The sequence below is a fragment of the Antechinus flavipes genome, chromosome 3, assembly GCF_016432865.1.
Source record: "Antechinus flavipes isolate AdamAnt ecotype Samford, QLD, Australia chromosome 3, AdamAnt_v2, whole genome shotgun sequence".
In the NCBI taxonomy this organism is placed as follows: domain Eukaryota; kingdom Metazoa; phylum Chordata; class Mammalia; order Dasyuromorphia; family Dasyuridae; genus Antechinus; species Antechinus flavipes.
Window position 1 is genome coordinate 599,750,458 of NC_067400.1, and position 16,763 is coordinate 599,767,220.

The 16,763-nt window shown below is 40.8% G+C and overlaps 1 protein-coding gene and 1 long non-coding RNA gene across 8 annotated transcripts in view; one reads left to right on the plus strand and one right to left on the minus strand.

Moving 5' to 3' along the window:
- CAMTA1 (calmodulin binding transcription activator 1) overlaps positions 1-16,763 on the minus strand; it is a 1,246,754-nt gene that overhangs the window by 1,036,015 nt on the left and 193,976 nt on the right. The window lies entirely within an intron of this gene.
- LOC127555925 (uncharacterized) lies at positions 1,149-2,095 on the plus strand. The gene is made up of 2 exons (XR_007952309.1): positions 1,149-1,585; positions 1,763-2,095. It is a non-coding gene; the product is annotated as an uncharacterized LOC127555925 (long non-coding RNA).

A 16,763-nucleotide genomic window follows, 5' to 3' on the forward strand; every position in this document is an offset into this window, starting at 1 on the left:
ATTGACCTAAGTCACTAACATAGTAGACGATGATAGAACACAAGAACTGGAATCCTCTATTCCTTAGATAAAGTGCTTGCCATATATACCTTGCATCCACTCTTCCTCGTGTAAGGAAGGACCCATAATTTTTCCTCTTCATATAGAAGTATTATCAAGTACCCATTTATCAATAATATTATATTTTATATTATAATCATGCTTGGTTCATAGTGGGTGCTTAATAAATACTTATTGACTAACTATGAGTATCATTAATCAGATCAAAATAAAGCAAATAAATTAAATATTATAAATATTAATCAAATATAAAATATTATATTACTGATTAATGGGCATGTGATAATAAGCACTATGGATAGAAAGAAAAGCAAAAAGATTGTTCTCTGTGCTCTCAAGGAGCTCCCAGTCTGATAGAGGGGAAAAACAAGTACATACAAATAAAATGCAGTCATGATAAATTGGGGATCATCCACAGAGAGAAGGCATGGCACTAAGGGGAAAGGGGGTTAGAAAAAGCTCTTTGTAGAAGGTGGGATTTTAACAAGAACATAAAGGAAGCCAAGAGTTATTAAATCACAACCCAAAACAGATTTCCTCTAGGTCACAAAACCCCAGATCTCAGGGGTCATTTAGTCTAACCCGAACTTGAATTCAACAAACAAAAGCATAAAAGTGCTATTTAAATATATTACAAACATTACCATTACAGCCATGATCTCCTTAATGTCCTTAATGGGGTCTGGAGAAACATAATTTTAGATTGGACAACATTCAATTCAATTCCATTTAATCCAACAAGCATTTATTAAGAACCTGCTACGTGCCAGGCAACAAACTACAAAGACAAAAAGGCAACAGATTCTTCCTTCAAGGAGCTTACAATCTAGTGGGGGAAGGCAGGGGAAGGGGAAGGTATCCACAGTGGATGTGATGGAGAAGTCCTCAGGAGCACAGCGGGGTGGGAAATGAAAAGATGGCTGGGGATGGGGGGGAAGTGACCTTAAATTGAGATGGTGGAGGGCATTTCACCCTTTGAACAGAGAGGCCCCAGGGGAAGAGGGTACTGATGTTATGTTAGTTCTAGATCTGAGGTGATTTTGCAGGATGAAAAGGTTACTGAGTCATGATTGGAAATGGAGGGGGATGTAGCACAGGTGAGAAATGCAGATAAATAGATGCAGAGTTTATTATTTAGTAAGCCCCAATTATGAGTCAGGCACTGTCCTGAGTGCTGTTGTAATGTCCTTTGTTCTCAAAAAAAGACATGATGTCAGGGAGGTGATGTCATGACATGCAAGTGAATAAGATTTAAGTGAGGGAGGGCTGGGCAGGGTCACTTGCCTCACTTTCCCCTCCAGAGCCATCTGGGGGAGGTCAATCTAATACAAGAAGCATATTTCCCATCTTTTGCCTCTCTCTCTCCTTCATTTCATTTGTAAATATCTTTCTTTTCTTTCCTACTCAGGGACTGTTTAAAAGAAAAAAAGGGGAGGACTGAGAAGAGAGTGAAAACTAATACATCAACTGAGTATGATGGGAAATGCAATGTTTCTCCCTTTACTTTTTTAATGAAAGAAGGGAGGTGAGTTTTCTCTAAATTTTATTTTTATTATGAATTCTCCCATCATGAATAATCCCAAATATTCTAAGACACAAAGAAATATATGCTAAACAAGGTAGTAATGAGTGGTTCATCTTATGTCTGCCATAACTCCTCCCCTTTTCCTCTCCAAAATGAATTGTCTCATCTCTTTTTCAGGATGGAGCTTCAATTACCATTTAAGTCTTTTCCTTGTACCACGGACTGCATCAGGTGCTGGAGATACAGAAATAAAACAAACCCTGCCCTCGGGGAGCTTACATTCTCCTGAGTGGAGAAGGAAGAAGCAAAAGACCACAGTCATTCGGAGAAGGGGAGAATGTTACCAAATGGGCTTTGAATGAGGTGGCAATTGAAATGAAGATGGGCCTATGCAAGAAGCATAGGAACAGAGTCTTGGAGCTGAAAGAGCCACTTCAGAGGCCATCTCATACAACCTGTTTGTTTTTTCACCTTTTTTTTTAATGAGATATAAATCCATTGTGTAAACTATTTTGATATAATTTTTTTAAAGCTACCATTTTTGACAAGACTTTCTACCATTTTTACTGTGAAATGACAAAATGAAATAATGATATAACTTATTTTATTTTTTTTGAGACAATAAGGGTTAAATGACTTGACCAGGGTCACACACGTAGTAAATATCTGAGGCTGGATTTGAACTTAGATCCTCCTGACTCCAGGAGAATTGTGCTGTACCATCTAGCGACCTCTCAACCCATTCATTTTTTAAACTAGGAAGGAACTGAGGGGATGATTCAAACCCTGTCTTCCCTAACTTCAGGATCAGTACTGTATTCACCATACCACATTGCCTCTCATTCTGATTCAATATCCCCAACAAGTGGTGGATCTCCCAGCTTCTGCTTAGAGATCTCCAGCAAGAGGGTAGAGAGGAAGGTCGTCTCATCCATTTTCAGTCTGTCCCACTTTTGTTGCTGTTGGATCATTTCCGTCATGTAAGCTAATTTGGGATTTTCTTGGCAATATCTGACTTTGGGGGACACTCAAATGGTCGGAGCAGCGGGCGAGAGTGTTAGACTCGGAATCAGTAAGACTATGGTCAAATCATTTGACATAATGTTAACATTGTGAATTCTTCTTTTCATCATCTTATCTAACTCCTGACTTGCAGACAAGCAAGACTAGACCTGAATGATCCCCCCACGTAGATGGGGATCTGATTGTGAATGCAGGTAGCTGCACGATGCAGAACATCCCTGAGGTCTTAGAGCCATTTTAAGCATTGTACTAAGTTCTTATTGCTGTCAGGGAGATTTGTCCTTATGTGGAACTGGAATCTGCCTCTCTGCCACTTCCATCAGGAAGACTTCCTGGATTCATTCAGCTCATTCTCCCATTTGTCAACACATCTGGCCCACTCTTCCCCGCCTTTGCAAATTTGTTTACACAGATGACCATAAGCTGAGGATTGGAGGAATCTTATAAAGGAGGGGAAAAAATCATGATTTATTTTCAAAGGGGGAGGGTGGGTTCCAGTGCAAAAGATGGGCAGTCATCATTCCATATTCTAGACATTAATCTCACCCTCCCTAACTTCTTTTATTCAGTCATTTTCAATCACGTCTAAATGTCTGAATTCTTCATGCCCTGATTTGGGGTTTTCTCGGCAAAGATGCTGGAGGGATTGGTCATTTCCTTCTCCAGCTCATTTTACAGATAAGGAAACTGAGGCAAACAGGTTTAAATGATTTGCCTAGCTCCTAAGTATGTGAGGCTAGATTTAAACTCAGGTTTTCCAGGCTCCAGGTTTGATACTCTATTGCTCCAATTAATCCATGGCATTTCAGAAGAGGCTAGACAGAATCCAAGAAGGAAAATCAACAGGACCAAGGCGATGGGAAAGCTGGTATAGTCAGAATAGGCTAAAGAAATGGAGACTGCTTGACTCTGAACAAGAGAAGATTGAGGAATGGCAATTACCCTCTTCAAGTACATGAACAGTCAGTGTTAAGAGTGAATGAATGGCCAATCAATAATCAAGGAACATCTATTAAGTCAACAACTAGAGGGACAAAGAAAAAGCAAAAACAATCCATGCCTTTGAGGATCTGACATTCTACTGAGAGAGTACATATAAACGTATATAAGCACATACTTACATTCTAATGGGAAAGATAAGGAAGGAAGGAAGGAAGGAAGGAAGGAAGGAAGGAAGGAAGGAAGGAAGGAAGGAAGGAAGGAAGGAAGGAAGGAAGAAGGAAAGAAGGAAGGAAGAAGGAAGAAAGAAAGAAAGAAAGAAAGAAAGAAAGAAAGAAAGAAAGAAAGAAAGAAAGAAAGAAAGAGAAAGAAAAAAGTAAAAAGAAGTAAAGAAGTAAAAAGAAAAAGAAAGAAGAAAGAAGAGAGAGAGAAAAGACAGAAAGAAAGAAAAAGAAAGAAGAAAGAAGAGAAAAGACAGAAAGAGAAAAGAAAGAAAAATAAAGAAAGAAAAAGAGAAAAGAAAGAAAGAAGAAAGAAGAGAGAAAAAGAAACACAAAAAGAAAGAAAAAGAAAGAAGAGAGAAAAGACAGAAAGAAAAAAGAAAAAGAAAGAAAGAAAAGAAAGAAAAAGAAAGAAGAAAGAAGAGAGAAAAGAAAGAAACAAAGAAAGAAAGAAAGAGAAGTGGGAGTGTGAGAAGGAGGGAAGGAAGGAAGGAAAGAAGGAAGGAAGGAAGGAAGAAAAAAGAAAAAGAAAGAAGAGAAAGAGAAAAGAAAGAAAAAGAAAGAAAAAGAAAGAAAGAAAAAGAGAAAGAAAACAGAGAGAAAAGAAAGAAAGAAAGAAAGAAAGAAAAGAAAGAAAGAAAGAAAGAAAGAAAGAAAGAAAAAAGAAAAAGAAAGAAAGAAAAGAAAGAAGAAAAGAAAGAAAGAGAAGTGGGAGTGTGAGAAGGAGGGAAGGAAGGAAGGAAAGAAGGAAGGGAGGGAGGGAGGGAGGAAGGAAAATGCATGGATAAATGGATGAATAGATAAATGGATAGGGAGATGGGGGGGGAGAAGGCAAGAAACGAAAAGAAAGAGGGAGGAAGGAGGGAGAAAAACAGAATAGATGATCTTCAAATAAAAGACTTGGATTTGACAATGAGCTGCAATATTTACTAGCTAGACAGGCAGCTGGTGATGCCACAGTGCACAGAGCATCACACCTGAAGTCAGGAAAACCTGAATTGAAATCTAACCTCAGATAGTTACTCACTGTATGTATGAGTCTGGGCAAGTCATGTAACCTCTGCTTCCCTCGGTTTCCTCATCTGTAAAATGGGGATCATTTGGGGGAGCAACTCCCTCCCAAGTTATAGTGAGAATACAACAGTCAATATTTATTAAATAATACCAGTGCTAGGAATCTAGAAGGCAGAGACAAAAAGGGAGAGAATTCTAGGTATGAGGGACAGAGAGAATTTCCAGAGTTGAGAAATGGAAGGTCTTGTGGAAGACCAAATGTTAGTGCCCTGTAGAGTATCAGGGCACCTGGGCAAGGTCCAAGAACACTGAAAATGCATGGAAGGAAGAAGAGGGAAATTTAGAAGATTAAATAAAATTAAAATATATAAGAAACTTGACAAACATTGAAGGTTTTCAAAATGTCAAGTATTCTTTCTACTGTAATTATTACTAATTTCCTTAAGATGAGGACTTTATTTTCTCTAACCTCGTATAGTTCTCCATCCAGTAGCCTGCCCAAAGTGGGCATGCAATGATTTGGGGCATTGTTTTTATTCTTTGGCACTGCAGGGTTTACTAATAAGAATAATTCACTTTAAAATCCTGGAGCAGAGTTAAATTAAGCATGGATGGCTAACACCGACAGCCAGCCAATGAGGTGAGCTGGCAGGGGCTTATGAGGGCCTGTAAGGACCCTGTGCCAGGGGTGACCCACAGTTTTGTGTACATGGTCTGCTCATCAAAGTGCCTCCAATGGGTTCTGGACATTTCTCCGGGGAATCCAAAATCAATCTTCCTCCCTTTTGCAGGTAGATCTCACTGGAATTCATAGCCAGGCCTGGGGTCAAGTTCAATCAGGCTAAATGTTTCCAAAAACCCTTGGTAACCCAGACTTCTCAGCCCACCCACAGTTATGTTCAATCTCATTTTGTGATCCTTCCCACCTCCCACCCCCCCCAGGACCCCCATACCCAGAGAACAGCCAGTCCTTAGAAATCAAAATGCAAATAATCAATTTAACCCATTTCAATTAACCACAGTTCCAAAGATAAAATGGAGGAGTGGATTAGTCTGGCTGGATTAGGTGAGTTATTTTAGAGAAGATGGAAACAAAGGCCCCTTTCCCTGCCTGTCCCTTTGGTCTGACTGCTTGCCTTTGAATGCATCATCCCAAGAAGACAAGACAGATCACACCAAAGGAAACTAGAGAAACACACACATCAGAAGGCAGCAGAACGGGCATAATGGATTACACTCTGTTCTTTCTTCTTTACTTTGTGCTCTCTTAATGAATTCCCTCAATAATCGAATTCCAACACAAGGGAGTATGGCATGGATGTATAATGGGATCTGCCTGGAGAATCCTGTAGAACAATGGGACCTCTGTGGACTGTTATTAAGCCCACTGAGTGTCATTGTGCTGGGGCTGGATTGCAGGCTTGGGTTCGAATCCCTGCTTTGTTGTAATTTTTTTTATTAAATGAGGCAATAAGTAACCTTTTGCAAATCTCCAGGCATTGTACAAAGATTCCTGGCCATCTCTCCATACTACCATATAGTTATTATGAGTAAGCCATCTCTAAAGAATGCAGGTATTGCATGGAGATGGCCAAGAATCTCTGAACAGTGCTTAGAGGTGAGAGAGAGAGAGAGAGAGAGAGAGAGAGAGAGAGAGAGAGAAAGAGAGAGAAAGGGAGACAGAGAGAGAGAGAAAGGGAGAGAGAGAGAGAGATGGAAGGAAGGAAGGAAGGAAGGAAGGAAGGAAGGAAGGAAGGAAGGAAGGAAGGAAAGAAAGAAGAAACAAACAAAGAAAGAAAAAGAAAGGAAGAAGAAGGAAGGAAGGAAGGAAGGAAGGAAGAAAGAAGGAAAGAGAAAGAAGGAAGGAAGGAAGGAAGGAAGGAAGGAAGGAAGGAAGGAAGAAGGAAGGAAGGAAGGAAGGAAGGAAGGAAGGAAGGAAGGAAGGAAGGAAGGAAGGAAGGAAGAAAGAAGGAAGGAAGGAAGGAAGGAAGGAAGGAAGGAAGGAAGGAAGGAAGGAAGGAAGGAAGGAAAGAAGGAAGGAAGAAGGAAGGAAAGAAGGAAGGAAGGAAGGAAGAAGGAAGGAAGGAAGGAAGGAAGGAAGGAAGGAAGGAAGGAAGGAAGGAAGGAAGGAAGGAAGGAAGGAAGGAAGGAAGGAGAAAGAAGAAGAAGTATGGATGAATAAATGGGATAGACAGGCAGACCAACAAACATATGCCTATGCATATATGTATGTTTACATATGTATATGTCTATATAGCTACATATATATTATAAATCTATACAACAGATCTAGGCTTTAAACTGAGGTCTTTGATTCAAATCTAGCTTCCATTCCTCTGCACTACAGCATTTCTATATTCACTCACTCAGAACCACCTAACAAATGAATGCCTTTTAAACAAGTGTCCTCCTTCACATAGGAGAATCAGGTATAATTATGCAGGTGGTTTGATGCTCCTCCTCCCACTCTAGCCCAAATCCTACCCCACATCCCACCAGCCCAAGCCGTGGCCTCCCAGTGCCAGAGCCACTCGGCCTCCGGCTCAGTTTTTTGCTCGTTATACTAAGAACTCATGGATTTAATGTCAGGATTTACCCGGCAGTCAAATGAAGAGAGATATTTTATAAAACTGCAACACGGGATGAAATTGCTAAGTACATCTATACAACTAATGTCACTGCAATATTAAAACAGAAAATTCATTTGTACACTTTTTCTTTAAATTGCCAAAGCAACTTGCCGTAGTTAATTAAAAATTCTGAACAGTGTGTACTGTATGGGCCAATTTTCAAACAGGGCATGAGCCTAGTGGATAGCATTCATAATGTGCTGAAAGCCATTGGTAAAATGAGATTTCCTTTTAAAAAAAAAAAAAAGCAAAAACTAAAGTGAGACCCTAACAAGACCAGCTTCTCTCCTGCTGGCCACTGGAGTGATTCAGAGTAGCAGGTTTCCATATCAAACTCCTGCTAAAAAAGACTTCAACGTGTCCCAGAGGGGACACTCCATCAAGTAGCTAATTTTGGCTTCTCCCTCTCAGCTCTGCCATTTTAAACAAGCCCGTCGTCTGTCCTCCATCATTGCCATCTTTTTTTCATTGGCTCTCAATCTTTGTGGCTGACATATTATCATAGCCCTTCTCCTCATGGGTATCGGCCCCCCTTCGACTTCAGGGATGAGGAGAAAAAGTGATGGGCCAGGAGACGGAGACCTGGGTCCTGCCATTCATGAGAGCAGGGCGACCTGGGGCCGAGAGTGCCCCCAACAAATCCATCAAATCATCAAAGAGCATTTATTAAGTACTTACTGTATGCCAAGTCTAGGAAGAAATACTAGAGACACCAAGGAAAAGTTAAAACAGACGTGCCCACTAAGGTTTTTGTTCCAATGGAGTATGTGTATGTGTATGTATATGAACATATATGTGTGCACTGATTGTAGACATATATGTAAGTGTTCTTTGTGATGTATGTACCTAATAGAAATAAAATAAAAAGTTTGGGGAAGGCAGACATTAAAAATGAGAGGGATTAGGAGAGGCATTTTACAGAAGGCAAGATTTGAGCTGGATCTGAACTGATGCTGAGTGAAATGAGCAGGACCAGGAGATCATTATATCCCTCAACAACGATACTGTTTGAGGATGTATTCTGATGGAAGTGGATCTCTTCGATAAAGAGAGCCTTAATTGATCAAAGATGGACAGAAGCAGCTACACCCAGAGAAAGAACACTGGGAAATGAATATAAACTGCTTGCATTTTTGTTTTTCTTCCCGGGTTATTTATACCTTCTGAATTCAATTCTCCCTGTGCAACAAGAAAACTGTTCAGTTCCACACACATATATTGTATCCAGGATATACTGTAACCTATTCAACAAGTAAAGGACTGCTTGCCATCTGGGGGAGGGGGTGGAGGGAGGGAGGGGAAAAATCGGAACAGAAATGAATGCAAGGGATAATGCTGTAAAAAATTACCCTGGCATGCGTTCTATCAATAAAAAGATATTAAAATTAAAAAAAAAAAAAAGATTTGAGCTGGATCTTAAAGGAAGCCAGAGGCAATAAAGGACAGCAGGATGGGGGAGAAAGTGTGATGTGTACAGTGTTCTGAGAGGGTCACTTTGGGTGGGGGTCAGTATCAAATCCGCTTGGCCTAATGGCTGGAAGGCCAGACCCCCCGAGTGAGGAACACCTGGGTCCCCATCCGGCAATGGACGCTTCCCAGTTCTGTGATTATGAGAAAGTTTCAGCCTCCCTGAGCCCCAGGTTCTGATCCATAAAATGAGGATAATGATACAGCCTCAAATGAGCTCACACATATAGAACCCTTCCCAACTCTTGTGGCGCCATATAAATGGCAGCTGGCACTAGGAGAAGTGGCTTCTCATGGGACAGTTCAGTCAACGAATGGTCGGCCAAATTAGGTTACACGGAATTTCATAATTTTACAAGGGAGTTTGGCTAGACTGTATTAATGCTAAGAATAGACTAACTGGCATTTCTATAGTACTTTAAAGCTTGCAAAGTGCCTCATATGTATTACCCCATTTAGATGTGCAACAGCTTGGTGAGAGAAATACTATAGTCAAGATTGTCCCATTTTACAGAGCAGTAAAGGGAGGCTCAGAAAGGTTAAATGATTTCCCCATAATCATAGAGTCTGGAAGCAGCAGAAGCAGAATTCTTCTTCCTAAATCCAAATACAGGAACTTATCTTATGTGACTGTAAATCAATGGTGACAAGAGAAGGAAATTTATTAAAGATACGGTTGTATTATTTGTTATTATTCTGTCATTTCAGTCATGTCTGGTTCTTCATCACCCCTTTTAGGGTTTTCTTGGCAGAAATACTCAAGTAGTTTGCCATTTCCTTCTCCAGCTCATTTTACAGATGAGGAAATCGAGGCAAACAGGGTGAAGTGACTTGTCCAGGATCACACAGCTAAGAATGGCCTGAGGTGGATTTGAATTCAGAAAAAATGAGTCTTCCTGACTCTAGGTCCAGCAGTCTATCCCATGCTACCTAACTGTACCCCCAATTCTTGTATTATTAATGAATGTTTATTTGACATGCAATGAAGCTAGATAGAACACTTGGTGGCTTTGGAGCCAAAAAATCATCAGTCCAAATATTAATTGTGCAAGTCCCTTAATCTCACTGTCTGCCTCAGTTTCCTTATCTGTAAAATGGGAATATTTAGAGCACCCATATCATAGAGTTGTGGTGAGAATCATCGATGGAATTAACATCTGTAACCTCAAAGGCCCTATTCCAGGAGCCAAATAAACCTTTACTGATGTTTTCATTATTGTTCCCAGATCACCAGGGGAGACTTGGGAAGAATCCTTCAGTTTGACTTCAAAAGCCCAGGATTCTTGAAGTCAATAGTCTCACTAAGGCTATTAGCTCCTAATTCAAGCATTTATTCACTCAACATGTATTAGGAGGTTTCAGAGGATCCTGAGGTTTTCTGGGCCAAGTAAACCCAGGAATTGATATATTTTTAAGCAGGCGAGGGGATCAATTCTCAGGATATCTGAAAGAGAGGAAGAAACAAACACTTGGAAGAAAAAAAATCACACATCGTATTATTACTAAACAAAATATCAATAATCAGCTACCTACGTGCCTACTCTCCCATTTCCCAAAGCTTTAAGAGAAGATAGTGCGCGAGGATATCTTCGATAAAGGGATAAAAAGGAAACAGACAGCCTTTGGCAAATGGGTATTCTAAAGCCGACCATACCTGTACGGCCACACAATTGACTGAAAGGTGTGGAAAAAACATTTCCTTATTCTCACTGTTGCCCAGAAAATGCATTTGATCTGACAGGAGAAAATGCCACCTGAAATCCACCAACATGGTGTCTCCAATGCACACGTCAAAACTGTACAAGATCCCTTAAAAGATATAACAACAGAGATAACCTTATTCTATGACCTGGTTATTCATCTCAAGCAAGTAATAGAATATGCTCGCCAAAGGTATTCGCCGCCGTTATGGAGAACGTCTGGGGGGAAAATCTGAAAAAAGTGAGACTCCCTGTAGACTGTGGGCTCTTAACCTAGGGATCATGAAGTCTCTTTTTTTTAATATTTTGAAGACTCCATTTCAAAAGCATTGGTTTCCTTTGTCATCCTTCTATTTTCTGCATTTAACATGATTCTGAGAGGGAGTTTTGCCATTCACTGCGAAGAAGACCGTGATATCAAAAAGTCCGCTGTAGACAGTGGAGGTCCTCCAAATGCCCCCGCCCTTGCAGGTCATTTTGCACATCCCATCAAGCCCCCAGACTGCAGACTTTCCCAAATGAGATCTGTAATCACTCAAATGAATTCAGTTTAACTAGCCACAAAGGAAAAACAAGTGCACGAAAACGCCGACTGCTCAGACCGTGACAGGCAGTTGTATCAACTGGTAAATCAATCCATCGGTCTTGAACCTGTACTGCAAACCGATAATGAGCTGGGCTCAGAGTGGAATAAGAGGAAAAGCTTGGGTTGGGATGCCTCTGGGAAATTACACATGGCTTTTAATGATCCCCAAACTTCTCCCTGAAGCCAAAGTCTATTTTTTTTCAAACATTAATATTCTTCTAGTGATGACTGTGAGTCATGGAAAACCAGCGTCTCCAAAGAATTAGAGAGGTGGGTCACCCAAAGGGCCGGGAGAAAGACAACTGAGGGCCGTGAGCAGTTTAACATGTTACAAATGATGGGTGCTAGGGAGAAGCAGCGTAAAGTGTATTAATAGACACATACGGCTGGGAAAGGAGGCGGGAGAGTCATGTACCAAGTGCAAGGATTTCAGTGGTTCTCAAACTTTTGTTTTCAGTATCTTTATTCTATTAAAAATTATAGAGGATCTCTCCAAAGCGTTTTTGTTTATCTGGATTATATTTATAGACATTTACCATGTTAAAAATAAAAACTATTTTTGAATTTGTAGACCCTCTAAAAGGATTTCAGAGATCCCCAGGATTCTCTAGACCATACTTTGAGAACCACTGAGCCAGACCATGTCTCCTCTGTCATCCAAGAGAACTAGAGGAAGGGAGCCAGAACAGTGAAGACAACTCCAATAGACAGACTACTTCTAAGTCCTTCATGACCTAGCCCCATTCTCCACCTTTCCAGGCTTCTTATACCTTATTCCCCACCACATACTCTTCCAGGATCACTGGCCTGGCTGTTCCAAGAACAAGACACATTTTTTTGTCTCTGGGAACTTTCTCTGGCTGTCCCCCAGGCCTGGAATGCTCTCCCTCCTTCTCTCTGCAGGCTTCCCCCACTTCCTTCAAGTCCCAACTAAAATTTTAAAATTAAATTTAAATTTAAAAAATTAAATTTAAATTAAAAATTAAAAAAAACTATTGCTTCAATGCTAACGCCTTCCCTCAGTTGACTTTTTCCTATTAATCCTGTACATAGCTTGTTTAGAAGGGTGTCTGCCTGTTGTCTCCCCCATTAGACTGCAAGTTCCTTAAGGGCAGGGATTGTCCTTTGCCTTTCTATCCTTAGCATTTAGAGCAGTACCTGACATGTGATAAGCATCATTCATGCTTATTTATTGACTGAAAGATCTACAGAAGGGTATAAACAAGTTACACAGCCCAAAAAAGATAGAGAGGATTAGGATAGATATTCACCATTAAAGGAAGCAACCAGATGACAGCTCCATATTAAAGTACAAAACCAAGAGATGATCCAGGCTAATCCACTCATTTTCAGATAAGGAAACTGAGGTATCGAGAAAAAGTCATTTATCCAAGATTACTAAGTGGCAGAACTGATTTTAATCCTTTGACAAGGTGATCAAGTAGAAAGTATTGGGGATAACCAAGAAATGCAGAGGGAAGCCAGTTAAAAGTCATCTCCAAATCTCTCACTGCTCCCTGCTGAAAAGCATCTGGAACAACACAGAGAATCCATATTGCTCATGAGACAGCGAAGTGATGCAATGGAGAGAGCACTAGACCTGGAGTCAGGAAGATTTGAGTTCAAATCTAACCTGAGACATTTACTAACTGTGTGAGCCTGGGCAAGTCACCTAGCCTTTATCTAATTCAATTTCCTCAACAGTCAAAATTGGGATTATAATAAGGATCCAATGTAAAGCACATTAAAGCACTTCTTCATCATGTGCTTTGTAGGACCTGGCGATCTTGAGTTTGGAGAACAGAAAACTGAAGGGGAACGTGGTTCCCATCTACCAGTGTTTGAAGGGTAGTCATCCGGAAGGGATGGAGAGGGCAGTGGTCAGACCCTCTCAGCTCAGTCCAAAGGAAGAATGACCAGCTATAAGTGGAAGGGTGAAAGAAGATTGAGATTTAATGAGAAGGAGCTTCTCCAGCACAGGAGCTATAGAGTGACATGGGCTACCTAGGGAGAGAGTGAGCTTACTCCCCTTCCCATGGAGGAGAGAAGGGGGAAGGGTTTCAGGCAGAGATCAGATATCTGCCTATCTGGGAGGGGTTGCTGCAGATGGGATTTGTACAGATAGGAGCTGATACCCTGGGAGGCCCCTTCCAGCTCCTGGATTCTATGATTCAGTGAAGAGGCAAAGATGGGTAACATAACACACATCACCGACGAACATTCAAGAGACACACAAAAAAAGGGCCATGTGAGGACACAGAAAGGTAAGCTCCCTGGAAAAAGGCAGAGAAATAGAGAAAAGCTCATGAATTCAGGCAGCCTGGGGAGAAGGCCACTCATTTCTCAGTGGAGGTTTAATTTCATTCATTTTCCCCTTCTGTAGCACGGCACGTAGAGGAGAAGGACGGTGGGAGGATGGAGAGGAGAGAAAAAGGACAAAATCGACCTTTCTTCCTCTAACCTCAAGGCCTATTGCCTCCCTCAGCCAATCTTTAGGAGGGGGAGGCTGTGAATGGCAAGATTCCCCTTCTCTGACCACCAAATTAATAACAGCTCACTTTGATATAGTGTTTTCACAGAGCCCGTGGGTCAGCCCAGCCCTCTGAGAGACTAACTACAGTCAGTGTGTGACTGTATCATCTGGTAGAACATAAGCTCTTTGAGGGAAGGAGCTGTTGTTCACTTCAATCTTTGAATCCTCAACATATAGCCCAGTCTCTTGTATACAGCAAGTGCTTAGCACCTACTATTTATGAGATTGCTTGGAGCACCATCTTACAGATAAGGACACTGAGGTTCGGAGTCACACAATAGCAGAGCTGGCATATTAAACCAGTTTTTGGACCCCCCCAAGTCCAGCACAGATCACTCAGCTTCTAGTCCCAAGATCCTCAAAGCTAGCATATCTCCCACTCCATTAATCCTGTAATATTCTCACTTCACCCTGTTTGCCTATTCTCTAAAAATGAACCAGAGAAGGAAATGGCAAACCTCTCCAATATGTCTGTCAAGAAACCCTCACATGGGGTCACAAAGAGCTGGATGTGACTGAACAACAATGTTTTTTAATCATTTTTACATCTGGGAAGTTTGTGTCCAAACACAGCCTATAAAATACCCATAAGAAATGAGCGATCTGCCACTTCTTTTGCATCCCCACTGCCTCGAGCACAGGACTAGGCACACTGTCCAGCCCAGCCCAAACATGTAAGTGCCTCCTGTTTGCTGGGGATATAAAGAAAATCCAAAATTGGCATTGTTCTAGAGAAGCTTCCAGTCTACTGAGGAGACCCACCTTGTTGCTTCCATGATCAACTACAAATTCCTCTGTTTGGCATTCAATGCCCTTCGTAATGTCCCTCCCTCCTGTCCTTCCTGTGTTACCTGCTACTCCCCAACATGCACACTCTTTGTTCTCGTTGCCCTCCCATCTCTGCCTCCTTCCTTTCCTGGCTCCTGTGAAGTCCAAGCTAAAATGCCATCCTCTACAGAAATCTTTCCCAACCCTCTTTAATTCTAGTATTATTTCCATATATATATATATATATGTTTTCTTGTTGTTTTCTCCATTAGACCATAAGCTCTTTGAGGGCAGGAACTAGCACCTGGCACTTTGCTAAGAGTTTGGATTATTGTTTTTACTTTTTTGTTTTGTATTCCCAGAACTTAGCCCAGGGCCTGGCACATCACAGGTAATTAAATGTTTATTGATCAACTAATTGAAATATATATATGATCATTATGGAATGAGAAAGCATTAATATTAAGTAGAGTTCTTCAGCTTTTCTGTGACATGGACCCTTTTGCCTGGCAGGCTGATATGGCCTAGAGACCCCTTTTGGGAATAAAATATTAAAATGAATAAAATTTAAAAATAGGATTTCAAAGGACAACAATTATATTTAAAATAGAAGTACCAAAATTTTTATAGTTCACAGACCCCAAATTTGAAACCCTGAACCAGGAAAATCATAAGATACATAGGATTATAAAGGATGACAATTATATTAAAATAGAGTTACCAATATTTTTAAAGTTCATAGATCTCAAATTTAAAACCCTGAACCAGGAAGATCATAAAATACATAGGATTACAAAGGACAACAATTATATTTAAAATAGTTACCAATATTTTTAAAGTTCACAGATCCCAAATTTAAAACCCTGAATTAGGAAAATCATAAGATACATAAGATTACAAAGGACAACAATTATATTAAAATAGAAGTACTAATATTTTTAAGGTTCACAGATCCCAAATTTAAAATCCTGAACTAGGAAAATCATAAAATACATAAGATTACAAAGGACTACAATTATATTAAAGTATAGTTACCAATAATTTTAAAGTTCACAGATCCCAGATTTGAAACCCTGAACCAGGAAATTCATAAAAAAACAGAGGATTACCAAGGACAACAGTTATATTAAAATAGTTACCAATATTTTTTAAATTCCCAGATCTGAAATTTGAAACTCTAAACCAGGAAAATCATAAGATAAATAGGATTGCCAAGGACAACAATTATATTAAAATAGAGTTACCCATATTTTTAAAGTTCACATTCCAAATTTGAAACTTCAACTAGGAAAATCAAGGAAAAAATTGCCTAGCAGGTAGATTCCAAGAGGGAGGAGACCTTAGGAATGGGGGAGAGGGAGTGAGGAAGGCACGGGATGGAAGATAGAATGCTAAAAACCCTTAGGGAACGCTCAAAGACTGGGCCACATCAGGCTTTACACAGCCATAAGGAGAAAAACGGGATTGCCTTCTGGAAGCAGATCATCTTTTGAGTTTGGAGGCACTCAGAGGGAGGAAAAACCCAGATGTTGATATGAGCCCAGGGCCCGGGTCAGTTGCAGAGAGGAAAGCCCTTGCTTCCCGGGAAGGGAGGAGCGGGCGGGTACCACACGTGGCTTCAGAGACCCATCCGTGCATCACCATGTTGATTTCTTTCAAATGAAAAACAATCATGTTTGTTTTCTCGTACACATCCTGGACGAGGGCCACGAGATGATTACAAAACGCACCCCACATAATGTGTGCTAAGCCGTCTCTGCCTAGCGTGTGGTTTTGGAATAATACATAAAATGCTTAATAAAAATTAATGTGGAAAGGAGAGTCATTATCCTCATCAATTTCTTCTCCCAGAGTTACCTGATGAACTAGTAACGACAAGTTTCCTCTCCTGGCCTGGACGCCATCTGTATCTATCTGCGGAGGAACCGGCGCCTTGCTCAGCTAGGTAAATTACAGCCTGGGGACACTGAAACACTATCAAAACCTTAACCTATGTGGCTTTAGATAGATGAAAAACTTGCTCCTTGAGGGGCCAGTAGGAGGCAACACAGTGCACAGCGCTTGGGAAGACTCATCTTCATGAGTTCAAATCCAGCCCCAGACACTTCCTAGCTATGTGACCTAGAACAAGTCCCTTCACCTTGTCTGCCTCAGTTTCCTCATTTGATAAATGAGCCGGAGAAGGAAATGGCCAAGCATTTCAGTATCTCGGCCAAGAAAAGTTAGATGGGGGCAGGGAAAGTTGGACGACTGGCAGAACCACAGCCAGAATGTGATGGAGGTGGGGGAGAGGAGCT